A 27,715-nucleotide genomic window follows, 5' to 3' on the forward strand; every position below is an offset into this window, starting at 1 on the left:
CCCCTAGAAGCGCTGGGCACCAGGTGGAATCGGACTCCCACAGGGAGTTCCATGAAGCTCAACAGAACAAGGCCCTTGCACACCCTACACAGTGTCTAAAAACGCCCGGCTCAAACTCATTCATGTCAGTTTTATTCACAGGGCCAGTGGTTGCCAAACATCAAGGACAGATGGCCGTGACGTGTGGTCCACCATCTTTACCTCACTCCATCAAGCACTGCTACATTTGCACAAAGATGTCAAAAAGAAGGCTTCCACAGAGGAAATGTGTTCTGTACCAGGGGCTCCCTGTCCTTCACGAGTTCTCCCTTCTCGACTAGAAGGGCACTGCCCACGTCTCGCAAGTCTGGGACGAAGACTATTTCATCCTCCACGTCCGCATCTGTCCAAACTCCACATAACCTCCTTCTGAAGTCCCAGCTGAGATTCGAGTCACTCATCACTTTCACAGCTTGCTGGTCATCTATAGGTACCAACGCTGAAGGTCTCAACTCCACAGAAGCAATTTTCTCCTGAGATTGTTAAACACACGAGTCCCCAAGTAAGACCCTGCAAGATGTCAAGTGAGGTTTCAACACACACATTCTTGCTGTGACTGATGTATGGAGACTATTCGGATTCTTAGATGGACTGAAGGACCTTGTCTCCTGTGGCGCTGGATTCCATCCTGCCAAGAATCTCTATTGGTGATGATGATTGACGAATGAATGATTCCTGAGACGGGATGCAAGAGGGGCAGGATGGGTTGCACCACTCAACATTAGGATCTGGCAAGACTGTGTGAGCCAGGGCTAAGGGGCTGTAATTTGTGTCCATTTATTGGTTTACACAGGCAAGAGCCATTGATGTGACAACACTACCTGCGTACCCCAGGACATTTTGAGTAACACGGCAAGAAGGTGTTGTGGGAGACGGCTCTGGCTGTCCTGAGCAGACCCACATAAATTACGGAGTGGATCGAAACGTCGACACCAGAGAAGGTGGTGTCCACACTAGATTTAATTTTTGGCACAAGGATTCAAGATTACATTGGACTGGGAACTACCTAACTTTGGGGCATCCTTTCAAGATACATTGCAGTTATGTGCTTCATAATATCACTGATTTCATTTTGCACTTCCGAGCGCTGCGCTGTCTGTGCTATTGTACAGCACAGTACCACTGAAGACTACTTAAATGTTTGTAATCAGAAAGACTGTGATAATTCTGTGTCCAGGTAGATTGTATCTACTCCCATTGTTTCTGGAGCTTACTCACACAGGAAATAATGTGTCTAGTGAGACCCACAGAATCTGTTTTCTGATTCCATACTCTTCCCTGGTGCTGTAACTGGGCAGAGCCGGTTAGTCCTGTGTACCTCTGACAATGATAGCAGTTTCACAGGGAAGGAATGTTCACACACCCGTGTTGAGATGATTGACTGATCAAGGCTGCAAGTTGCGGAAGGCGTCCTGAAGAACTTCAGTTGATAATAGACCCCCTTGGTGAGCTGCTCATCACCCCAAGAAACCAATTCCACCCCCATCCAGTGTGTTCAATTCTGCGGGCAAAGTTGACTGCAGAAAGAGGGGTATTGTCTCTGCTGCAAGAGATGGTTTGTTCCACTCATCAGAAATCTCTTCAAATTCATCTTGCTCAGCCTGCTGCACTCAGAATAGTGTCTTCCCTCCTGAGTGTCCGCGCGTCCAGCGTCGCTCTGGTCTGGGATGCAAGCTTCACACACGAGCTCTGCAAAAGTGCCTTATTGGCCAGTTGCCTCAGGGAATTGAGTTGAAAAGTTTTGAATATCTTCCAAGGTCATACAGTCCAGTGGTGGTTCTGAAAGAAGTGTCTTCTGACCAGAGTGCAGGTCACCTGCTGGTTCTTCCAAGACACTGGAGACAGATGCATCTCTGGATGACTGGAGAGCTACCTAGAGGTCCCCCCTTGGAGAAGAAGTATTACAAATTGGAGTCAGCAGTTCCTCTTTAACTGAAGTCTTAGACTACCAACACGATCAGCCGGTATCTAAACAAAGAGTGGACGGGGTCCAGGATTCTCATACAGGAAAATGAGGTCATTCAGCTGTGGTCATTGGTGCACACTCCGTCTCACTGCAGGGCAAACCAGGAAGGCTTGGCACAGAATGCCAAACGTGGTCACTTCTGGATACAGTGGTTGCACTCCAGTTAGTAAGACAACTCGCACACTCGTGCAGAGGTTTTGAGGTGCCCAAATGTGTACATGTTCTGGAGCCACAATTGTCCACTCTGGGGACCAATGCAGAAAGCACCATGCACCCTTTTTCTTAAGTTCAGACAACCCTCCAATCCTGGAGAAGGCATCTTTCCTTTCTTGTCCTCATGTCCTGGGCCCGTGTAAGCGGCGACCCCTATCCTGTGCATAATGAACATGGCGTCCAAATGGACCCCGCCTTTCACCTGGTGCCAGTAAACCAGAACAGATGACGCAGACCCTCCCTCCAGATGTAACCCACCCCTGAGGAAGGCAAGAGGCGCCAAGGATGGGACCAGCCTGACTTTACACTGGGGGAAAACGTAGGCTGGAGATAATCCAGACTCCACCCGCTCCCCCGCCTCCCCAGGAGTACTGGGAGTGCTGGTAAAAAAGCCTGTGTCAATAGACTGTCAATCACCCGCCATCTCCACCTGTCACTGAGCCCCTGGGTTTAGGGTGGGTTGATGGGCCTTGGTCTCCTTCAGTCGGGATAAGCATCACCTGCCCGCATGGTGACTCCCTGGATGGAGCACCTCCAGGGACTTGCATCACTTTCACTCTCACTGGAGGAGCCTCCAGTGGCAAAGACAACAAATATGGTTTTAACATGCTACATATGCAGCATAAGCCCAAACAGGCAGGCGGTGTGCATTGAATCCTCGCTTGCCTTCATTACAGTCCCATCTTTGTTTCTATGTGAGGTGAGGATTGGATGGCGAGGAGCTTTCATTACACTCCCTATTAGTTCATATGGCATAGAAACATATGTGCAGCCGGCCTTCATTGCCAAGAAAGGGGCCTGAACTACCCGGCCCAGGAGCAATTATGGGAAGCCGCCAGCAGGGGCAGTTGTAGGGGTAGAACACGGAGCGCACAGGGCAAGGAGGAGTAGGAGAGAGGGACAGCCAGAGGAAAGAGGCGTGGGGCAGTAGTGAGGGGAGGGAGGTATGAGGTGGTGGCAGCTGGGGGGAGGAGTAGGAGGGAGGGACAGGCAGTGGAGCGAGGCGTGGGGCAGTAGTGAGGGGAGAAAGGGAGATATGAGATGGTGGCAGCTGGGGAAAGGAAGAGTAGGAGAGAGCGGCAGTCAGAGGAAAGAGGTGTGATGGGAGAGAGGTATGAGGTGGTGGCAGCTGGGGGATGTAGGAGGAAGGGACAGGCAGTGGAGCGAGGCGTGTGGGAGTAGTGAGGGGAGGGAGGTATGAGATGGTGGCAGCTGGGGGATGTAGGAGAGAGGGACAGTCAGAGGAAAGAGGCGTGGGGCAGTGGTGAAGAGCGGGAGGTATGAGATGGTGGCAGCTGGGGGATGTAGGAAAGAGGGACAGTCAGAGGAAAGAGGCGTGGGGCAGTGGTGAGGGGGAGGGAGGTATGAGATGGTGGCAGCTGGGGAAAGAGTAGGAAAGAGGGACAGTCAGAGGAAAGAGTCGTCGGGCAGTGGTGAAGGGCAGGTGGTATGAGATGGTGGCAGCTGGGGGAAGGGTAGGCTGGAGTGACAGAAGAAAGAGGCGTGGGACAAAAGTGAGGGGCGGGAGGGAGATATGGGATGGTGGCAGCTGGGGGATGTAGGAGAGAGTGACAGTGAGAGGGATGGGGCAGTAGTGAGAGGAGGGAGATATGAGATGATGGCAGCTGGGGGATGTAGGCGAGAGTGACAGTGAGAGGAAAGAGGCATGGGGATGTAGTGAGGGGAGGGAGGTATGAGATGGTGGCTGCTGGGGCAAGGAAGAGTAGGAGAGAGCGGCAGTCAGAGGAAAGAGGTGTGAGGCAGACGTCCTCTTCCTCGGACCCTCCACCACCGTTTGAGACAAAACCTGGGTGTGAGAAAGTGCCATCTTTCTTGCATGGTATGCCCCCACTTTTTGCTAAATTGCTGAATGTACTTCGATTGAGTGTACCCTGGGTTCCTGCCAATCAGGTGCCCAGGGCCTATGTTCCTTCCTTAAACCACACAAACTCCAAATTGGCAAACCCTAGCCACATGTCAGCCCCTAGTAAATGGTACCCTAGGTACCCAGGGCCTTGTGACCAGGGAAGGCCTCTAAGGGCTGCAGCACTCATTGTGCCACCCTCAGAGGCCCTGTACCCTTACACACACACACTGCCCTTGCAGGCTGAGTGTCTGGGTGCAGGACAAAACAAAGAGTCGACATGGCACACATCACTGTGTACCATGCCCATCACCTACACTGCCAAGGCATATGTCAGCCACCCCTCTAGCTGGGTGCATTACGCCTATGGTGTGGGCACAGGAGCAGGAGCCCTGTGCCCCTACAGTACCCGGGTCCATTCCTGGGCACTGTAAGTGCAGTGCTGTCATTTAAGAATACATGGTGCTGAGAGCTTGTCAAACACGAGCTCCACAGCACCATATTGGCAACACTGAAGCCTGGGAAGTTTGGTATCAAACTTCTCAGCACATTGAACCCACACTGATGCCAGTGTAGGATTTAATGTACTAAGCACCCCAGAGGGCATCTTAGAAGATGCCCCCTTTCAGCTAACTTGCAATCCACGTCTGCTCTGAGGCTGCCCAGGCTGCCACACAGCAGACACGTTGCTGGACCCCTGGGTGGGAGAGCCCCTGCTCTCCCGGGCCTGCAACAATGCACATCCTGGGTGAGGTGAGAAATCTCCTCCCCCAGGATGAGCAAAGGGAAGCTTCAAAGGCATGCCGCCAGTTGGAGTTTCCCCAGGCCACTGCAACCCCCCACTCTGGCGGGAAGCTTGGCCGGAAACCCCATACAAGGACAGGGGATGTGCCAGCCTGCCCACCCCACCCCTCAGGTGGGGGAGGCGAGGTGAAGCACATCTCCGGGCTCTCGCCATCTTGAAGATGGGAGGCCCTACCCTATCAGGATTAGGCTACTGCCCCCCTCCCACAGGAGAGAGGCAGGATAGGGGGTGTACCCACCCCAGGACAAGGACCCATTGGTCCCTGGCCTTCACCTACCTGTAACGCCCCTAAATCTAGTATTTAGGGGCCCCCTGAACCTTCCTTCCTCAGATTCCAGATAGAAAAACGACAAGAAGAGCAAGAAGAACAAAGACCTGCCCTGCAGCTGCTAAAAAGAGAAGAAGACACCAACTGCTTTGGCCCCAGCCCTACCGGCCTGTCGACTCTCGAACCTGCACCAGCGCGGCCTCCCACGTGGCCAGCAACCTCACCAACCCCGGAGGACCTGGCTACCTTTTAGCTCTAAGCCCCTGGGACTCCCACGAGTAGAGGCTCTACTCAAGAAACCTACTTGCTATCCCTGGCACCAGCCCGGGACCGCGGACCCAACACACTCTGCACCAGCCAAGCCTGGCCAGTGCCGGAGTGGACAAAGACCCAGAGGACGACCCCACGGCGACTGTGACCCAGAGTCCGGCACCCAAGGACCCCCCTCGACATCCCGGAAGAAGCCTGCAGCCTCAGAACCAAGTGCCACCCCAGCCGCGATCAACCAGAGGGTAAGATTCCCGACGTCAAAAGGCACCCCTGCACCCGGCGCCCTGCGACCCCCTGTGCCCAATCCTGGGGTACCCACCTAACCTACAACTACCCAACTTACCTCTCGAAGTGGTGGTGGCACCTGAAACCTCCTCGTCCCCGAGCCTGCAGCCTCTTTCCAAACCGGAACATTCCCATTGATTTCCATTGAGCGCCCTAAGGCTCAAAAGCACCCTGCACCCAGCCGCCCGAGTGGCCCTGGCAGTGCCCTCTCTACTCTAACCTACTTCCCCACTTGCCCTGAGTAAGTGACCAGGAGCCCAGCTCCCACAGCCGCGTGGCTTGCCAGACAGCAGCCACCAACCAAGGCCCCCCTATCCCTCATAGGATAACATTGGGCCCAACTCTCTCTGCACCCGGCCGTCCTGAAACCGCTGAGGGTGAACCAACTGTACCTACCTGACACTGGGGGACCCCTGAGTCCATGCCCGGAATTTCAACACTACCAGTCGAGTACTTACCCTTAAACCGCTAACTTCATTTTCCTCATAGGGTAACATTGACTGGCTTTTTCTTCAAAAATCTTCTAAGTGTGAACTTTTCAAAACTGCAAAAATTCACCAAAAATCAGCCAAGTGACAAAAACGAATTTACTCACCTGCTCCTAGGTGAGCTCCCAGTGCTGGATCTTGGTGCCCAGCCCTGACTCTGAAAAGTGTTCACAACTATACTTACTTCTAACTCATTTTTCTCCCATAGGAAACCATTGCCTGCTTTTCTGTGAAATTTCTTCTAAGTGTCTACTTTTGCAAATTTGAAATATTCTTTTAAAATCGTACCATTTCTGCAAACGAAATTACTTACCTGCTTTTGATAAGGACCCCAGTCCTGGGTCTAGGCACCCAGTCCTGGATTACTAAAGTAACGATAAAGTACTCTACCTGCAATTTGAATTTCTTGCCATAGAGATCCATTGAATGTTTTCTGTGAAATATTTTCTAAGTGCTAACTTTTGAAATAGCTAAATATTATCTAAAAATCATTACAGTTATTAAGTCGACTTTCTTCACTTGATTCTGAATACTGACCCCAGGCTGGTTCTAGGATCCAGACCTGGAATTCCAAAAGTAATCTGAAAAGTAATTTATTACAAATAACCTGAATTTACCATTGAGCTCAATGCATTGTTATGTTTAGGAAATAGGATTGTTTATTGCAACCAACTGTGACTGTTTACACAAATTTATTGCTTGAAACAAAAGTATTTATATTCAACCTCTCATTCTGAGAAAGTATATTTTTACCCCCTTGTGGTTCTAAAAATAAAACAAGCATATATTTTATATATACAAATCATTGGCCTAGAGTTCAGTTATTGAGTGTGTGAAACCATTTGCTGACTGAGTGTGTACAATAAATGCTTTACACTGTCCTCTGGTACTGCCTTACTGCTCGACCAAGCTACCACTTTTGAGAGTAAGGTCATACCTAACTTTGACCTCTATCAGCCTCTGGGGGACTGTGGACTCTGTACACCCTGTACCTATTAGGGAACAGTATATACAGAGCCACTTTCTCACATTGGTGGATCAGCGGTGGGATACAAACTTGCATTTGTTGGACTACTTGGTTACCATCTGATCACACGACAGAACTCTTAAAAATTGCCTTTAGAATTCTGATTGGTTTTTCCAAAATTACTAAAAGTCTTGCTAGGGCCTTGCTTAAGTCCCATTAGAATTTTAGAAAAATAAAAGTCACTATAGTCAGGGTAGAGGGTTAGAACTGTCAGGTTAGAATGTCTCAAACAAACCCAGCTATTAGTGATAATAATAACATGGACCTGGTGGAGGAGCTCGACCTCACACCTTACTTACACTTGTCTTTCAAGGAATTGAGGTCCTTATGTAAACTCAAAAATTTACAAATGGGTCAGCATCCATCCAAACAAGGGCTCCAGGAGCTCCTGGCTGAGTATGCTAAAGACCACCCATCTGAACATGGTGATGGCCAGTCAGATGAGGAAAGGGAAACAGGGGAGGAGGACAGCAACCTCCCCATACTATTCCCTAGGGAGGAGATGGCACCCATACCCTCCAACTCAAGACATAGCATCTGGGCACCTAGAGACCACACAGGTGGCTCTGGTCCCAGAGACAACACTGGGGGACCCCCCAGTGAAGAGGACAGCCTTGTGAGGCTGGCCAAAAGAATAGATCTAGAGTCCAGGCTCCTGGCTCTAGAAAAGGAAAGGAGAGAGATGGGTTTAGCACCCATCAATGGTGGCAGCAATAATAAAAACAAGGATAGGGAGGAAACTTCTGACCTTAAAATCCCCAAAGGGATTGTCCCTAAATTTGAGGAAGGTGATGATATCACCAAATGGTTCACAGCCTTTGAGAGGGCTTGTGATATCAGGAAAGTAAAGAAACCTCTCTGGGGGGCACTCCTGTGGGAACTGTTCTCTGGTAACTGCAGGGACAGGCTTCTGACTCTCTCTGGGCCAGAAGCAGGATCCTATGACCTCATGAAGAAAGCTCTGATTGAGGGATTTGGATTCACCACTGAGGAGTATAGAATTAGATTCAGGGGGGCTCACAAAACCCAGACCCAGTCCTGGATTGATTTTGTAGATTTCTCAGTGAAGACACTGGATGGTTGGTTAGCTGGACATGGTGTGCAGGATTTTACTGGATTGTACAATTTATTCATGAAGGAACATATTTTGAGTAACTGCACAAATGAAAAGTTGCATCAGCATTTGGTAGACCTAGGTCTAATTTCTCCCCAAGAATTGGGAAAGAAGGCGGACCACTGGGTCAAGACTAGGGTGACCAAGACAACCACTGGGGGTGACCAAAAGAAGGTGGTCACAAAACCTCCCCAGGGGAAAGGTGGTGAGAATCCCCAAGATAAAAAGTCTGAGTCTTCCAAAGGGCCCCAAAAACCTGTTCAGGTGGGTGGGACCCAAACTACTCCCTATGTGCCCCAACCATATAGGGGGAAGAACTTTGATCCCTTAAAGGCCTTTTGTAATACCTGTAAGAAGCAGGGACACCTAACTGTATCTTGCCCCCAAAACAAAGCCCCTAAGGCACCCAGTACAGCCACTCCTGGGACAGCAAGTATACAAATGGGATCAGAGGTGTACCCTGAGCAAATCTGGGAACACACTGAAGCAAGTTTAGTCTCCTTGGGAGAAGTGGAGTTTGCCACTGTGGCTGTGTGGCCCCCCAACTTGAAGAAATACTTACAGTACCCCTGGGTGAATGGAACTAGGGTAGAAGCTCTGAGGGATACAGGTGCCAGTGTCACTATGGTGAAAGACACACTGGTTTCCCCTGAGCAATACTTGATTGGGAAGTCTTACCCAGTCACCAACGCTGACAGTGTCACCACTAGTCATCCCATGGCCATGGTAACATTAGGCTGGGGGGGGGTTACTGGCCTGAAACAGGTAGTGGTCTCTCCAAAGTTGCCAGCTGCATGTCTGCTTGGAAATGATCTGGAAACCTCAGCCTGGGCTGAGGTTGAGTTAAAGGCCCATGCAGCCATGCTGGGCATCCCTGAATTGGTGTGTGTGCAAACCAGAGCACAGAGCAAGAGGAAGGGTGAAAAAGTAGGTTTGGAGCCTGGAATAATGGCCCAACCAACCAAGAGGAAGGGCAAGAAGACTGGGGGACCAGCTTCTGTACAGCCAAACACTCAGAACCCCTCTCCCCCTGGAGAGGATGTAGATACCTCTGAGGGAACTGAGTCCATGGAGCTTGACCCTTACCAGGTTGAACTCTTGGGCCCAGGGGGACCCTCTAGGGAAGAGCTGTGCCAGGGTCAGCAAGACTGTCCCACTCTTGAAAGCCTGAGACAACAAGCTGCTTCAGAAGCCAGGGGAGATGTCAGTGGTACCCATAGAGCTTATTGGGAAGAGGGATTACTGTATGCTGAGGCAAGAGACCCCACTCCTGGAGCCACCAGGAGGGTGGTAGTGCCACAGAAGTACAGGGAGTTCCTCCTAACTTTGGCTCATGACATCCCCCTAGCTGGACATCTGGGGCAATCCAAAACTTGGGAAAGGTTAGTGAGTCACTTTTACTGGCCCCAGATGCACCAAAAGGTGAAGGAGTTTGTCAGCTCCTGTGTTACCTGTCAGGCCAGTGGCAAGACAGGTGGCCACCCAAAGGCCCCCCTCATTCCACTACCAGTGGTGGGGGTCCCCTTTGAAAGGGTAGGTGTGGACATTGTGGGTCCACTCGAACCTCCCACAGCCTCAGGGAACAAATTCATTCTAGTAGTAGTGGATCATGCTACTAGGTACCCTGAAGCAATTCCACTTAGGACTACTACAGCTCCTGCAGTAGCCAAGGCCCTCCTGGGTGTCTTCACCAGGGTGGGTTTTCCTAAGGAGGTGGTTTCAGACAGAGGTTCCAACTTCATGTCTGCTTACCTAACACACATGTGGAAAGAGTGTGGAGTGCAGTACAAGTTTACTACACCCTACCACCCACAAACCAATGGCCTTGTTGAGAGGTTCAACAAGACATTGAAAGGTATGATCATGGGACTCCCTGAGAAACTCAAGAGGAGGTGGGATGTCCTATTACCATGCTTGCTTTTCGCCTACAGGGAAGTGCCACAGAAGGGAGTAGGTTTCTCACCCTTTGAACTTCTGTTTGGTCATCCTGTAAGGGGACCACTGTGTCTTGTAAAGGAGGGCTGGGAGAGGCCTCTTCAAGAACCCAAACAGGACATAGTGGACTATGTGCTTGGCCTAAGGTCCAGAATGGCTGAGTATATGGAAAAAGCATCCAAGAACCTTGAGGCCAGCCAGGAGCTCCAGAAGCACTGGTATGACCAAAAAGCTGCACTGGTTGAATTTCAACCAGGGCAACAGGTGTGGGTTTTGGAGCCAGTGGCACCAAGGGCTCTCCAAGACAAATGGAGTGGCCCTTACCCTATCCTAGAGAGAAAGAGTGAGGTCACCTATCTAGTTGACCTGGGCACTAGCAGGACACCCAAAAGGGTCATCCATGTGAACCGCCTTAAACTCTACAATGATAGGGCTGACATCACCATGCTGATGGTGACTGATGAAGAACAGGAAGCAGAGAGTGAGCCACTCCCTGACCTCCTATCCTACAGCCCAAAAGATGGGTCAGTAGATGGTGTGATTTTCTCAGACACCCTCTCTGCCCAACAACAGACTGACTGCAAGCAAGTCTTGCAACAATATGCTAGCCTCTTTTCCCTGACCCCTGGTCTGACAAGCTGGTGTACCCATGATGTGGACACTGGTGACAGTGCACCTGTCAAGAACAAAATCTATCGACAGTCAGATCAAGTCAAGGAAAGCATCAAAGCTGAGGTCAGCAAGATGCTGGAGTTAGGGGTCATTGAGCCTTCAGAGAGCCCCTGGGCTAGCCCAGTAGTTCTGGTCCCCAAACCTCATCAACAGGGTGAAAAGAGAGAGATGAGGTTCTGTGTGGACTATAGAGGGCTCAACTCTGTCACCAAGACAGATGCTCACCCTATCCCAAGAGCAGATGAACTGATAGACAAATTGGGGGCTGCCAAATTTCTCAGTACCTTTGACTTAACTGCAGGGTACTGGCAGATTGGCATGGCCCCAGGAGCAAAAGAAAAGACAGCATTCTCCACCCCTGATGGGCATTATCAGTTTACTGTGATGCCCTTTGGGTTAAAGAATGCCCCTGCCACCTTCCAGAGGTTGGTGAACCATGTCCTGGCTGGGTTGGAGTCCTTTAGTGCAGCTTATCTTGATGATATTGCTGTCTTTAGCTCCACCTGGCAGGATCACCTGATCCACCTTGGGAAGGTTTTAGAGGCTCTGCAGAGTGCAGGTCTCACTATCAAAGCATCCAAATGCCAGATAGGGCAGGGCACTGTGGTGTACTTGGGCCACCTTGTAGGTGGAGGCCAGGTACAGCCCTTACAACCCAAAATCCAGGCCATCATGGACTGGATAGCTCCAACAACCCAGACCCAAGTCAGGGCATTCCTTGGCTTGACTGGGTACTACAGGAGGTTTGTGAAGGGGTATGGGTCCATTGTGACCCCCCTCACAGAACTCACCTCCAAGAAAATGCCCAAGAAAGTTAACTGGACAGTTAGTTGTCAAAAGGCTTTTGACACCCTAAAAGAAGCAATGTGCTCAGCACCAATTCTAAAAGCTCCAGATTATGCCAAGCAGTTCATAGTGCAGACGGATGCCTCTGAGCTAGGGATAGGAGCGGTCCTATCCCAGACCAATGATGAAGGCCAAGACCAACCTGTTGCTTTTATAAGCAGAAGACTACTCCCTAGAGAGCAGCGTTGGAGTGCCATTGAGAGGGAGGCCTTTGCTGTGGTTTGGTCCCTGAAGAAGCTGAGGCCATACTTGTTTGGCACTCACTTCCTAGTTCAAACTGACCACAGACCTCTCAGATGGCTAATGCAGATGAAAGGGGAAAATCCAAAACTACTGAGGTGGTCCATCTCCCTACAGGGAATGGACTTTGAAGTGGAACACAGACCAGGGACTGCCCATGCCAATGCAGATGGACTTTCCAGGTTCTTCCACTTAGACAATGAAGACTCCATAGGACAAGGTTAGTCTCATCACCTTTCGTTTGGGGGGGGGTTGTGTGAGAAAGTGCCATCTTTCTTGCATGGTATGCCCCCACTTTTTGCTAAATTGCTGAATGTACTTCGATTGAGTGTACCCTGGGTTCCTGCCAATCAGGTGCCCAGGGCCTATGTTCCTTCCTTAAACCACACAAACTCCAAATTGGCAAACCCTAGCCACATGTCAGCCCCTAGTAAATGGTACCCTAGGTACCCAGGGCCTTGTGACCAGGGAAGGCCTCTAAGGGCTGCAGCACTCATTGTGCCACCCTCAGAGGCCCTGTACCCTTACACACACACACTGCCCTTGCAGGCTGAGTGTCTGGGTGCAGGACAAAACAAAGAGTCGACATGGCACACATCACTGTGTACCATGCCCATCACCTACACTGCCAAGGCATATGTCAGCCACCCCTCTAGCTGGGTGCATTACGCCTATGGTGTGGGCACAGGAGCAGGAGCCCTGTGCCCCTACAGTACCCGGGTCCATTCCTGGGCACTGTAAGTGCAGTGCTGTCATTTAAGAATACATGGTGCTGAGAGCTTGTCAAACACGAGCTCCACAGCACCATATTGGCAACACTGAAGCCTGGGAAGTTTGGTATCAAACTTCTCAGCACATTGAACCCACACTGATGCCAGTGTAGGATTTAATGTACTAAGCACCCCAGAGGGCATCTTAGAAGATGCCCCCTTTCAGCTAACTTGCAATCCACGTCTGCTCTGAGGCTGCCCAGGCTGCCACACAGCAGACACGTTGCTGGACCCCTGGGTGGGAGAGCCCCTGCTCTCCCGGGCCTGCAACAATGCACATCCTGGGTGAGGTGAGAAATCTCCTCCCCCAGGATGAGCAAAGGGAAGCTTCAAAGGCATGCCGCCAGTTGGAGTTTCCCCAGGCCACTGCAACCCCCCACTCTGGCGGGAAGCTTGGCCGGAAACCCCATACAAGGACAGGGGATGTGCCAGCCTGCCCACCCCACCCCTCAGGTGGGGGAGGCGAGGTGAAGCACATCTCCGGGCTCTCGCCATCTTGAAGATGGGAGGCCCTACCCTATCAGGATTAGGCTACTGCCCCCCTCCCACAGGAGAGAGGCAGGATAGGGGGTGTACCCACCCCAGGACAAGGACCCATTGGTCCCTGGCCTTCACCTACCTGTAACGCCCCTAAATCTAGTATTTAGGGGCCCCCTGAACCTTCCTTCCTCAGATTCCAGATAGAAAAACGACAAGAAGAGCAAGAAGAACAAAGACCTGCCCTGCAGCTGCTAAAAAGAGAAGAAGACACCAACTGCTTTGGCCCCAGCCCTACCGGCCTGTCGACTCTCGAACCTGCACCAGCGCGGCCTCCCACGTGGCCAGCAACCTCACCAACCCCGGAGGACCTGGCTACCTTTTAGCTCTAAGCCCCTGGGACTCCCACGAGTAGAGGCTCTACTCAAGAAACCTACTTGCTATCCCTGGCACCAGCCCGGGACCGCGGACCCAACACACTCTGCACCAGCCAAGCCTGGCCAGTGCCGGAGTGGACAAAGACCCAGAGGACGACCCCACGGCGACTGTGACCCAGAGTCCGGCACCCAAGGACCCCCCTCGACATCCCGGAAGAAGCCTGCAGCCTCAGAACCAAGTGCCACCCCAGCCGCGATCAACCAGAGGGTAAGATTCCCGACGTCAAAAGGCACCCCTGCACCCGGCGCCCTGCGACCCCCTGTGCCCAATCCTGGGGTACCCACCTAACCTACAACTACCCAACTTACCTCTCGAAGTGGTGGTGGCACCTGAAACCTCCTCGTCCCCGAGCCTGCAGCCTCTTTCCAAACCGGAACATTCCCATTGATTTCCATTGAGCGCCCTAAGGCTCAAAAGCACCCTGCACCCAGCCGCCCGAGTGGCCCTGGCAGTGCCCTCTCTACTCTAACCTACTTCCCCACTTGCCCTGAGTAAGTGACCAGGAGCCCAGCTCCCACAGCCGCGTGGCTTGCCAGACAGCAGCCACCAACCAAGGCCCCCCTATCCCTCATAGGATAACATTGGGCCCAACTCTCTCTGCACCCGGCCGTCCTGAAACCGCTGAGGGTGAACCAACTGTACCTACCTGACACTGGGGGACCCCTGAGTCCATGCCCGGAATTTCAACACTACCAGTCGAGTACTTACCCTTAAACCGCTAACTTCATTTTCCTCATAGGGTAACATTGACTGGCTTTTTCTTCAAAAATCTTCTAAGTGTGAACTTTTCAAAACTGCAAAAATTCACCAAAAATCAGCCAAGTGACAAAAACGAATTTACTCACCTGCTCCTAGGTGAGCTCCCAGTGCTGGATCTTGGTGCCCAGCCCTGACTCTGAAAAGTGTTCACAACTATACTTACTTCTAACTCATTTTTCTCCCATAGGAAACCATTGCCTGCTTTTCTGTGAAATTTCTTCTAAGTGTCTACTTTTGCAAATTTGAAATATTCTTTTAAAATCGTACCATTTCTGCAAACGAAATTACTTACCTGCTTTTGATAAGGACCCCAGTCCTGGGTCTAGGCACCCAGTCCTGGATTACTAAAGTAACGATAAAGTACTCTACCTGCAATTTGAATTTCTTGCCATAGAGATCCATTGAATGTTTTCTGTGAAATATTTTCTAAGTGCTAACTTTTGAAATAGCTAAATATTATCTAAAAATCATTACAGTTATTAAGTCGACTTTCTTCACTTGATTCTGAATACTGACCCCAGGCTGGTTCTAGGATCCAGACCTGGAATTCCAAAAGTAATCTGAAAAGTAATTTATTACAAATAACCTGAATTTACCATTGAGCTCAATGCATTGTTATGTTTAGGAAATAGGATTGTTTATTGCAACCAACTGTGACTGTTTACACAAATTTATTGCTTGAAACAAAAGTATTTATATTCAACCTCTCATTCTGAGAAAGTATATTTTTACCCCCTTGTGGTTCTAAAAATAAAACAAGCATATATTTTATATATACAAATCATTGGCCTAGAGTTCAGTTATTGAGTGTGTGGAACCATTTGCTGACTGAGTGTGTACAATAAATGCTTTACACTGTCCTCTGGTACTGCCTTACTGCTCGACCAAGCTACCACTTTTGAGAGTAAGGTCATACCTAACTTTGACCTCTATCAGCCTCTGGGGGACTGTGGACTCTGTACACCCTGTACCTATTAGGGAACAGTATATACAGAGCCACTTTCTCACACTGGGGGCCCCCCACCCTCGTGAGCCCACCCACCCCATCATACCACGTACGGAACCTCGGCATCATGCTTGACTCCTCCCTCACCATGACCCGCCAGCTCGACTCCGTCGCCTCCACCAACCTCAACTGCATCCACATCCTCCGCAAGACCTTCAAATTGATCCCCCGAATGCAGAAAGACCTCACCCACGCACTCATAACCAGCAGACTGGACTACGGCAACGCCCTCTACGCCGGAATCAACAGAAGTCTCCTACACAAGCTCCAAACCATCAAGAACACCGCTGCCAGACTCGTCCTCGGAACCCCTCGTCACGAACACATGACCCAACACCTGCCAGACCTCCATTGGCTCCCCGTCGAGAAGAGAGTGACCTTCAAACTACTCACCCACGCCTACAAATCCCTCCACAACATCGGACCCAAATACCTCAACGAAAGAGTCTCCTTCCACATACCCAAAAGGAACCTCCGCTCCGCCGACCTCGGCTTGGCAGAGACCCCACGCATCTGCAGAAACAGAGCAGGCGGAAGGGCCTTCTCCTACATCGCAGCCAAGACCTGGAACGAGCTCCCAGTCACCATCAGACGGTCCCCCACTTTGCACAGCTTCAGGAAGAGCCTCAAGACCTGGCTCTTCGACTGACCTGGAGCTGCACCCCCCCAGCCCTTGAGACCCTCGCGAGTGAGTAGCACGCTTTATAAACCCCTGATTGATTGAATAGTGAAGGGACGGAGGTATGAGATGGTTGCAGCTGCGGATGTAGGAGGGAGTGACAGAGGAAGGAGACGTGGGGCAGTAGTGAGGGGCAGGGGAGATATGAGATGGTGGCAGCTGTGGGAAAGAGTAGGCTGGAGTGACAGTCAGAGGAAAGAGGCGTGGGGCAGTAGTGAGGGGCAGGAGGGAGATATGGGATGGTGGCAGCTGTGGAAAGTAGGAGGGAGTGACAGTCAGAGGAGAGAGGCGTGGGGCAGTAGTGAGGGGAGAGAGGTATGAGATGGTGGCAGCTCGGGGATGTAGGAGGGAGTGACAGTCAGAGGAAAGAGGCGTGGGGCGGGAGGGAGGAATGTGATGGTGGCAGCTGGGGAAGGGGGGCACACAGGAGAGGTCCAGATGACAAGTCTAATAAAAAGAAGTCGTTATAACCACAGATCTCTAAAAACTAGCATATGTCTCTTTACTTCCTTTGTGTGCGGCACTTATAGTGCTGGGATGCCTGCAAGTAGCTAGGCGCTATACAAGTTCTCGTACAATAGAATAGTTGTCGAAAGGGGCTGACCCAAAGCCATATCCTGGTATATTAGTAGCAAAAGGTCTATTTAAAGTTTTGACGTTAACCCAGACCTAAAAATAGAAGGGGAAAACTACAGACAAGGTAGCACAGCGTTTCCTGTTGGTGTAGAAAATATTCATCTGAACAGTATTGTTAATTATGTCCATTGCCACCTACCAACTGAACATCGGGTGGACTGCCACCAGTATACTGAGTGCACAGCTAAATGAAATGGAAAAAAATGAAAACAATTTGTAACCAATTTTTCACAAGAGTAAAAAGTGAAGCAATTAGTGATTAACACAACATTAATCTCCCAATGATTGGCCCAAAAACTGAGCAAAAAATCTTTTATGATCATTAATCAGCAACGGAGTTCAAATTGTACAAACATAGTACAAAGAAAACAAGAAGAAATCTGTCATGATTGTAAATTAGAGTCCATCAACGCATCCAACATTGAAGCTATCAGCAAAAATATACGTCAATTGGTGAACATATGCCCAATGCATTGCGGAATTTGAAATCATCCCTTCTTCAGGGGTCGCTGTAAAAGATAATTGAAAAAATACACTTTAGGAGCAAATCATCATTGATACATTTCATCAAAGCAAATGTACAGGAACAATGTACAAGATGCAAGGGCCAGAGCCAAAAGTGCGGGAATTCCTGTGATCTTCAAACCCATAGCAATGATCAACGAAAAGTGGATGAAGGTAGCCGTGATAATAGAAAAGAAGAAAACTAGTGACCAACTCAAAACAGAGGTTAAGGATTGTAATGAAAACTACGTGATACGAAATACCCAGTGTGTGTAATAAATAGACTTCATGCTTAAGAAGGTGCTCAGTGTAAGACACTGTGGAAATGGAAAGCGATAGTAACTAGCAAAGGATGCTTACTAATGGAAGGACGCTTTGTAAAGATCCTGCTAGCTGGCGGACTTTATATTTAACTGGGAAAACGTGAACGCAGGCGCGATCTCTGGAAAATGAAGAGGTGGATGATATGTAGGGGATTGATGTGTGAAAGACAAAAAAGATGAACATGAGCGTGATAGATATATCTGTTGTGAGAAACACTTACTGCAGGAGAATGGGCTGAAGAAAGAACACACCGTAACCAGGAGCAATATGAAAGCGCTGCAGGGAAAAAGGAAATGTGTAAGTGAAACCCCAAATTCAACGAAATGGTGCTGAGAAGCCAGGGGACAAAAAGTACCTTTAAAGTTTTAGACACGGTGGTGTGAATGCGACTGGAAATGCAAATTAACCCTGAATGTAGTCGTAGTCGGAACGGGTGGCGTGTGGATAGACACGGCACAAACTTCTGCCCAAAAGAAAAAAAGGGAAAACATATGTTGCCGGAATAGTTAGCGAATAATCGCAAGGTAATGCAAACTGTAAATGCGGGATCCGCTTACCGGTAGCTGACAAGGAGAACCATTCACCCGTGTTCAATGCACGCGTGTTGAAGAAATGAGGAAAAGCTTGTAGCAGTGCAGGGCAAGAAATAGGAGCGTGATCACGTGAGTAACGTGATATCACGTGGGACGAGCAGAGACGTTAGAAAACGGACTGTGCGTGATCTGATGGGAGCGCCATCTTAGGAAGGGGAAGTGTCCAAAGCCAAAACGCTGTGCCCACTAAATAATATGGCCAAGAAACACCAAATGACAGAATATCCATGTAAGAGATGTATTCAAATTCGAGAAAAACTGGAAAACCGAATATCAAGAGTGTGAAAATTGTCTGAAAAAGATGTGATAAAACTGGACTGCAGCAACAGGTGGACAATAATAGTTGACGAAGTGAAAAAGTGTGGTGTGGCTATGATGAAAAAATAAACCTGTAAAGTGAAAATGCAGGGAAGTATGTGCCGAAAACAAGGAACAAAAAAGATTGAAAACAGAAATGGTGCTAGTGAATGAGTGAATTTGTGGCGTTTAAAGTGAGAGATTTGCAACTTGACAAGAAAAATAAAAGTAGTGAGACGATTGCTAGGGAAGAAGCCATTTCACAATCTATTAGAAAATTACAAAAAGCATTGCATTTCTAATTTATCGAATGGCTCGAGGCTGAATGAAAACCACAGTTACAGGCTGACGAGATCTATACACTCGCAGCTACCGGGCGGCAAGTGACAGAGTGGACGGGTACACTCTGACACAACAGATATCCACCAGTTAGAGGGGTAAAGGTACGCAAAAGGAGAGCGACCACGTGGTGCTAATACAAAGCAAACTGGCTTAATAAAAGGTGCAGTGTGGCCAATCGACCCTAGCCCTGATGAAATTGCTGCAAGTTCTCTGAGGCAATGAAACATGTTGGTTTTTTTTTTACATACAACTTTTTATTGAATTTAAAGGAACACTCCTGTAGCATTACACAGCTGATTCGCCTACAACCACAGGGGCCGGCAGCTACCACATTCAAGCAACAATGGGCGAGGGCCCGACCAATCAAAAGGATATGCCACGACCCAGGTACAGCTGGAGGTACAGGTCTATCATGCTCAAGGTCCCTTGGCCCCAAATCCCCCTACCCAGGGGCCTCTCCAGGGTATACCAGCAGAGACGAACAATCGCAGGGTTGCCGTAGGTCAGCAGCAGGCTCAGAAAATGACTACATGCCCCGTGGTAGGATCGGCCTGTTGCAGGATACCGAGAGTGCAAACCCCTCAGTGCCTCCTGTGCCTGGCAGGTAATTACTGTAAGTGCGCTGCCACCCCCGCCCCGGAAGAGAGGAACAAGTGGTCACCAGACGGGGGTCCCACCCTTCCCACTTCCCTTCCAGCCGCTCATGGTCACACCTCCAGCATGCAGTAGCGGGGGGCCTAGGGCGATAGGAGCACCGTATCTGTCAAGTGGGCCCTATCCGGTGAGGGGCGGCACAGCTGCCATTAGACGAGGCCCACCCGCAAGAAGCCGGCCATAAGGCAGTTCAGATTTGACCGCGCTAGAGTGGTGCGCCAGGCCCCCGGGGCCGTCCCTAAGATCAGGAGAACCCACAATACAATCAACTAACCGGGGGAGAACCTGGGACAAAATGGGGAAACAGGGAGGGTGCCAGGGAGGGTGAGGGGAGGGGGGGGGAAAGCGTCCTAGGCGCGGGGAAAGCCAAAAGCATCCGCTGCCCTACCCCCTAGACAGCGGGAACCGCGGCGTCCCGGCTTAGTAGAGGCGAAGTCTCCTCGCCAGTGGGTGGAAGGGCGGTGGCCGGCTCTCCCCGTCCACCACCCGACAGCCCCCAATGATCTCCCGGATCCGCCGGGCATATAACATCTTCGAAGAACCTCAGGGCCCACAGCCGTGGCGGCTTCATTCGGGCATGCTCCAACCGCCCCAGGTGGTCCACCAGGGGCGCCCAGAGTTTCCTAAATTGAGTATCCCGGAACTGAAGCCGGGCCGTGAGCAGCTCCATCGCCACCACATGCCACAGGCGAGTAAACCATACGTTGATGGAGGGCGTCTCCGCCTTTTTCCAATATAGTGCCACCGTCTGTTTGGCGGCGCATAGCATGTGTAGGCTAAGGTGTCGGTCACGCCCCGTCATGGCTCTCGTATTCTCCGGCCGGAGGCCCAGGACCGCAACCAGCGGATCCGCAGGCAGGGGGTACCCCAGGACCCGTTTGATATGGCTTAGGATCTCTTTCCAGAAAGTAGAGATCAGGGGGCAGGTCCACCAAATGTGAATGAAGTCTCCCGGCGCCTGAGTACAGCGCCAGCAAAGGGGAGACGTCTCAGGGAACATCCTCTGAAGCCGAACCGGGGTGTAATACCATTGAGTCATCACCTTATAGGCTGACTCTTGTTGCGGAATGCTACGCAGAATTTTAGGGATATCTCTCCACAGCCTCGCCCATTGAGAAGGGGCGACCCCCGAGCTAGAGACGGATTGCCATTTCGATTGGTATAGATGTGGGACAGGCCGCTGCGCGTGCTGCAACACCCCGTATATACGTGAGATCAGTCCCTTGTATGCGCCGAATGTGCGCGCTAGCTGTTCGAACGGTGTGAAAGGACGCACGGCTGCCTGTGTCAGGGAGGAGCCCTGGATCCAGTGGCGAAGCTGGATGTATTGGAGTTTGTCATTCTCTGAGATCCCAAATTCTTGCTGGCATTGCACAAAGGATTTAAAACTACCCCCCGTGAAGAGGTTCCCTATCGTTCTGCAGCCAGTCTCCGTCCAATTGGCAAAGAAGGGTGGATGACTGGCTGGCGGAAACAGCGGATTGTGCGTGATGGGGGTATGCAGGGACGGGAAGGAAGTGAGACCTCTCCGAACCGCCACCTTGTCCCAAATCTCAAGGACTGTTCTGGTGGGGACAGCCATATACGCGCTGCGATGGCGCGCCCCTCGAGGCAGCCAAGCATGATCCCACAGAGGGCGGCAGGTGACAGCCCGATCCATGTGGAACCACACCTTCTCACTCTCCCACGCCCCCCACTCCAAGACAAAACGCAGGTGGGACGCCCAGTAATACTCAAGGAGATTCGGGCACGCTAGGCCACCCCTGTTCTAAGGGGGTAGCTTGGCTCAGGTCGCTTGGCTCACCACTCCGTTTGGCTTTTCAGGCCTGCATCTCACTCAGCTCGCAATCCTGCGCCACATCACTCAAAAAGAACACTACACCGATTTTCTTTGTAAAGAGTTACTGTAAACTTTATATCATTTCTCTTCTGATAAAAATCCGGCTCTTAGTTTAACATTACAATCGGAACCAGTTCTTTTCATTTGCATTGGGACTTCTCTCTATAGTCTAAGGCCAAACCTGGACTTTTCTGTACTAGATAATCTCTTCTTTTTTTTACAGTGGTATTTAGTTTCCCATGACAGGGTAAATCATTACATTTGCATTTAAAATGACAATACTTTTCAACGTTACACCTTATAAAAGTGATTACAGAAATACCCTCAGAGCTTCAAATCACATTTCAAAAGAACATTGAGCCCCTCCTGAATATTCGAACTGAGGGTTCCCCCCTTCCAGCTATACTCCGGGACTCCGCCTTCTAGGCGCTACGTTGGACCTTTACTGGCTGGCAACTCAGTGAACCATTCTAATCAGTCTGCCAAGCTCTGCTTATTTCTTGGCAAACAACCGATCACATTTTTATTAACAAGGATTCCGATCTCCAGCTGTCACTGACTGGGAGATTGTCTTTTCCCACACTGAGCGTCAGGACTGTATTCCCCACTAGTCAGTCTCGTGTCTAATCCAGTCACTCTCCCTTTTCTACTCGCCAAGGACTGGTGTTTCTCCGTAACGGACCTCAAGGGATACCAGGACACTTCCTGATCACTACGATGTATTCCCCCGGGCCCTCTGGGGACTCCCTTGTCACTCCTCCCCTTTCTCCTGCTAGGGCCCCGCTTACTGTGTTCGTACTGGTCGTCCTGCGCACAGCTCACCCCGGAACTGAGGGACCTTGTTTCCGGGTTTCTGACCGAAGAGTCGGAGGGCGTCCCACTAGGCACCTCACCGAAATGCCTTACCCAATTCTGACTGGTAGCGAGGGTGTGCTCCGTTGACGCTGGCCTTCCCTCTATGCTACCGTCCGCTAGGGCCACGCTACCTGGAGGGTCGGTGCAGACTCCGTTCCGGTCCGCTCGGATACTTCAAGCGACAGCGTCTCAGATGGGGCGCGGCCTTCCGGGGTTACTGGCAGCAGAGAGGGGCGGCGCTACGGCCCCTCTCACGTGACATGAGGGTGCCGGCCTCGAAGCCGGTCGCGTCTCGCTCCTCCCTCAGGCAATTCTCCTCACCTGGGCAGCTGCGCACCCGTTCCTCACAGGAAACCCCACCACAAGCTCCCACAAGCCAGGAACCGCCTCCGGAGGTCACCAGAAGTCCCTCACGATCTCTGAAGGATGACGGTGTCCAGTTCTGGTATGGTCTTTGGGGGGGGGCTAGGGGCAGTGGGGGGCCAAATCAAGGGTGCCAGTAATTCTTTGGTGCGGCTGGGTTGGAATCCCCAAGCTTCCTTGCTCCTGGAAGTGGCCACAGGTAAATTCCAAGATAGCGCTGTCCACCAGATCTTCGACTGCGCTCAGGGCCCGGTCACAAGGTTAGGGGTGACGTCACCTGGTTTAGAAGTTTGTGCAGGCCCTAGAACCTGTCTCTTCCCTTTTAGGCACGACCACCTCCTCACACAGGCGCCTTACTCCTGATGCCATACAGTTCTCTCCAATCTAAAATGGCTGCCCTCCTGCCACCTCTATTTATCACCTTGGGCCCGACTTGCCAGAAGGGCCCAGAAGGTTCTGGAACCTCTCATGGCAAGTCATGGCCCAGGTGTCAAAGTGACAGTTGGAACCACCATTTTGCGCATCTCACCTTCCTCATCTATTCTCCTCAGAGGAGCACCTTGTGTCTTTCCCTCATGTGAGTGGAAAAGACACCCAGAACCTCTACATCAGCACCAAAAAGTTAGGTAGACAGGAAAAAAAATGAGAAGGGGGGAAAGGGACAAAAATAATAAAATGAGGAGGGAACTGCCAAAGGGCTGACAGGTCTAACACGCGTCCCCCCCAGCTGAAAGTGGGGAGAGCTACCCAACCCCTTGGGAGTCCTCTTCACTAAGGCGGAAATACCTGGAGAGACCGTCAGCATTGGCGTGGTCCACTCCTGGGCGATGTTCCACCCTAAAGTCCATCCCCTGTAGGGAAATGGACCACCTCAACAGCTTGGGATTTTCGCCCCTCATTTGCATCAGCCACCTGAGGGGCCGGTGGTCGGTCTGAACCAGGAAGTGCGAGCCAAACAGGTATGGCCGCAGCTTCTTCAGAGCCCACACCACCGCAAAAGCTTCCCTCTCAATTGCACTCCACCTCTGTTCCCGGGGGAGTAGTCTCCTAGATAGGAAAACCACCGGTTGGTCTAGACCCTCATCATTAAGTTGCGACAGCACTGCTCCAATACCGTGCTCCGACGCGTCCGTCTGGACAATGAACTCCTTAGCGAAGTCAGGGGCCCTGAGAACAGGTGCCGCACACATGGCCTTTTTCAAGGTGTCAAAAGCTTGTTGACATCCCTCGGTCCAGATCACCCGTCGGGGGTGCTTTTTGGAAGTGAGCTCAGTCAAGGGGGCCACGATGGTTCCGTATCCCTTGACAAAGCGTCGGTAGTAACCAGTGAGGCCCAAGAAGGCCCGAACCTCTGTCTGTGTCTTGGGGGGTTCCCAGGCCATGATGGTTTCGATCTTGGCCTGGAGGGGTTGCACCTTGCCCCGACCCACCAAGTGACCGAGGTACACTACCGACCCCTGCCCGATCTGGCACTTACTGGCCTTGATCGTCAGACCTGCCTGCTGCAAAGCCTGAAGAACGGCCTGAAGGTGACTCAGATGGTCCTCCCAGCTGCGGCTGAAGACAGCGATGTCATCCAGGTACGCCACTGAAAAGGTTTCCATACCAGAGAGGACCTGGTTCACCAATCGCTGGAACGTAGCAGGGGCGTTCTTGAGCCCGAAGGGCATCACACAGAACTGGTAGTGACCCTCGGGGGTGGAGAAGGCTGACCTTTCCTTGGCTCCATCCGTTAGGGAAATCTGCCAGTACCCAGATGTGAGGTCGAAGGTACTGAGATATTGGGCAGCTCCCAACCGGTCAATGAGCTCATCCGCTCTCGGGATAGGATGAGCATCTGTCTTTGTCACTGAATTCAGTCCTCTGTAATCCACACAGAACCGGAGTTCTGGGGTAGTGCCCGGGGGGGCAGCTTTGGGTACCAGTACCACCGGACTGGACCAAGGACTTCCTGAAGGCTCAATTACTCCTAGCTCTAGCATCTTGGTAACTTCCTCATGGATGCTAGCCTTCACCTTATCCGACAGTCGGTAGGACTTGGACTTCACAGGTGGGCTGTCCCCTGTGTCCACATCATGGGTACACAGATGAGTCCTTCCCGGAATAAGGGAGAACAAGGAAGCAAACTGCTCCAGTACCTGGCGACAGTCCTTCCGTTGTTCAGGAGTAAGTGACGGTGAAAGGATCACTCCCTCCACCGATCCATCCTTCTCTCGGGATGCAAACAGATCGGGAAGAGGTTCACTGTCCTCTTCCTCTGACCCATCAGTCACCATCATTAACGTGACCTCAGGTCTCTCTTGGTGAGGCTTGAGGCGGTTGACATGGAGCACCCGATGGGGCTGCCTGGGGGTCTTAAGATCTACCACGTAGGTGACCTTGCCCTTTTTCTCAACCACCTCAAAGGGACCTGACCAGCGATCCTGGAGGGCACTAAGCTCTCCAGGTTCCATCACCCACACCTTCTGGCCAGGCTCCAGCTCCACCGGGTGAGCGTTTCGGTCATACCATTCCTTCATGACCGTTTGGCTGGCTTCTAGGTTTTCAGAAGCTTGCTTCCACAACCTAGCCATTTGGCTACGAAAGGCCAGCATGTAGCTCACCACATCCGTGGGAAGTTTTCTGGGAGACTTTTCCCATCCTTCCTTCACCAGGCTGAGGGGTCCACGCACAGGGTGCCCGTACAACAATTCGAAGGGGCTGAAGCCCACTCCCTTCTGTGGTACCTCCCTGTACGAAAACAGCAAACAAGGTAGGAGGACGTCCCATCTCCTCCGCAGGCTCTCGGGCAGACTCCGGATCATGCCCTTCAAGGTTTTGTTAAACCTTTCCACCAGACCATTAGTCTGGGGGTGATAAGGAGTGGAGAACCGGTAGGTAACTCCACACTCTTTCCACATAGCCCGCATGTATGCCGACATGAAGTTGGTACCTCTGTCCGACACCACTTCTTTGGGGAATCCCATCCGGGTAAAAATTCCCATAAGGGCCCGTGCCACCGCAGGTGCAGTAATGGTCCTCAGAGGGATAGCCTCTGGGTACCGTGTGGCATGATCCACCAGGACCAGGATAAACCTGTGACCGGCCGATGTTGGTGGATCCAATGGCCCGACAATGTCGATGCCCACCCTTTCAAAGGGGGTACCAACGACAGGCAGTGGTTCCAGGGGAGCTTTCAGCTTCACCCCTGTCTTCCCACTAGCTTGGCAGGTTACACACGTCCTACAAAAAGTATCGGACGTAATCCTCATCTGAGGCCAGTAAAAATGAGGGACAAGTCGAGCAAAGGTCTTGTCTTGTCCCAAGTGTCCTGCCAAGGGTATTTCGTGAGCCAGTCCTAATAGGAAGGCCCGGTAACGCTGGGGAACTACCAAGGCCCGGGATGAACCATGCACCGGAGCCTTGGGTTCGCTATACAGGAGTCCATCTTCCCAATATATGTGGAAGTTCCCCGAATCGTTACCCGCTGCCTGGGCTTCGGCCTGCCGCCGTAAACCCTCAAGGGTAGGGCACTCCTTCTGGGCCCGACAAAACTCTTCCCTAGTAGGTCCTCCCTCCACCTGCCAGTCTGCAGGGGTAGGCAAGCCCTCCAGGGACGTTACATCCCCCTCCGTAGACTCCGGGACCACCTTAGTTGCCCCATCCACCTTTGGAGGGTCAGATGCCGGGGCAGGCTTTCCCCGTCCCCGTCTACCCTTTCCGGCAGCTGGTTGGGCCTTTGTCCCAGGCTCCAACCTCAGTGTGTCCCCTTTTCGGGTGGTCACGGACCGAGTGTGGGCACACGTCCACTCAGGGGTCCCCAACATTTCCATGTGGGCCCTGAACTCAACCTCCTTCCACGCCGAGTGTTCAAGGTCGTTTCCCAACAGGCAGTCGACCGGCATGGCAGGGCTGATCGCAACTCGTAGAGGACCCGCCACCCCTCCCCACTCAAAGGGAACCTGGGCCACCGGATAGTGACCCTCTCGGTTGTCAGCCATCACAACCGGGTGGACTACATTGGGGACCACCTGCTCTGGGGACACCAGCTGACTCCTTACCATAGTCATGCTGGTTCCTGTGTCCCTCAGAGCCTCCACCCTCTGGGCATTGATGGTGACCCATTGCCTGTACTTAGTAGTATTCGAAGGCATCTGGGTCTTAGGAACCATCTCACAATCCCCTAAGGACACTAAGGTTAGCCCTGCCCACTCACCTCCCTTATCTAGGGGCAACTCCTCCCCGAGCACTACACTCGCCACCCCAGGGGTCTTTCCTCCAATGGGAGGGTGTGGTCTCTTGGGACACTTGGCATCCCCCTTATAGTGCCCAACCTCACCACACTCGTAACATCGGACAACCCTAGGCTGCTGACCACGGTCAGGATAAGGGGGTTTGTGGGGAACAACCTTAGGAGGGAATCCTACTCCCTTCCCTGGTGAACTCTTTTGGGGGCCTTTAGAGAACTCCCTCTTTTTGTCTTCCCCCCCTTTCTTCTGGGGGGCGCCCTGTCCAGCCCCTTGGAAATTCCCTCCAGTCCCTTTTGAAGATACCCGGGTACTCGCCCAGATATCCGCCTCCTCTGCAAGCTTCCTGGGATTAGTGAGCTTGCTGTCTACTAGGTGCTGACGCAGCTCTGGAAAACTTTTCTCGAGGAGATGCTCCTTTAAGATTAAATTGTACAGTCCCTCATAGTCCTTGACTTCACTACCTTGCACCCAGCCCTCTAAGGCTTTCCGGGCATAGTCCAAGAAGTCCACCCAATTCTGAGTGGACAACTTCTGACTACCCCGGAACCTCTGCCTGAATTTTTCAGGGGTCAGTCCGAATTTTCTTACTAGGGCTACCTTCATGACGGGGTACCTGGTCTGGTCTGGCTGTTCTAGCGCTAACAAGGCATCCCTCCCCACCGGAGGCATATACCTATACAGGCCACCCCCCCACTGGGCTTCAGGGACCCCATGGGCTCTTAGAGAAACCTCATAGGCAGCCAGCCATTTTACAATATCATCCCCTACGCCATAGCTAGCAACCACGTCTTTGGGCAGGTAGGGCCTGGACTCTCTCGAGACTTCTCTCGGTATGCTGCCACCATTAGGACTACTGGGGGTTCCAAGTTGAAGGACTTTGAGCTCTAACTCTTTTAACTGAAGCTCGTGGAGGAACT

General features: G+C 51.6%; 1 protein-coding gene and 1 long non-coding RNA gene across 6 annotated transcripts in view; one reads left to right on the top strand and one right to left on the bottom strand.

Annotated features, from left to right (window-relative positions):
- LOC146813458 (uncharacterized) overlaps positions 1-27,715 on the top strand; it is a 315,417-nt gene that overhangs the window by 193,747 nt on the left and 93,955 nt on the right. The window lies entirely within an intron of this gene.
- Positions 17,079-18,290, bottom strand: LOC146813459 (uncharacterized). Of its 2 annotated transcripts, XR_014966981.1 has the most exons (5): positions 18,183-18,290; positions 17,981-18,088; positions 17,846-17,901; positions 17,662-17,743; positions 17,079-17,306 (listed from the first exon to the last, which is right to left on the bottom strand). It is a non-coding gene; the product is annotated as an uncharacterized LOC146813459 (long non-coding RNA). The 2 variants fall into 2 exon arrangements; XR_014966982.1 differs by lacking the exon at positions 17,662-17,743.

The sequence above is a fragment of the Triturus cristatus genome, chromosome 7 (genome assembly GCF_964204655.1).
Source record: "Triturus cristatus chromosome 7, aTriCri1.1, whole genome shotgun sequence".
Classification (NCBI taxonomy): domain Eukaryota; kingdom Metazoa; phylum Chordata; class Amphibia; order Caudata; family Salamandridae; genus Triturus; species Triturus cristatus.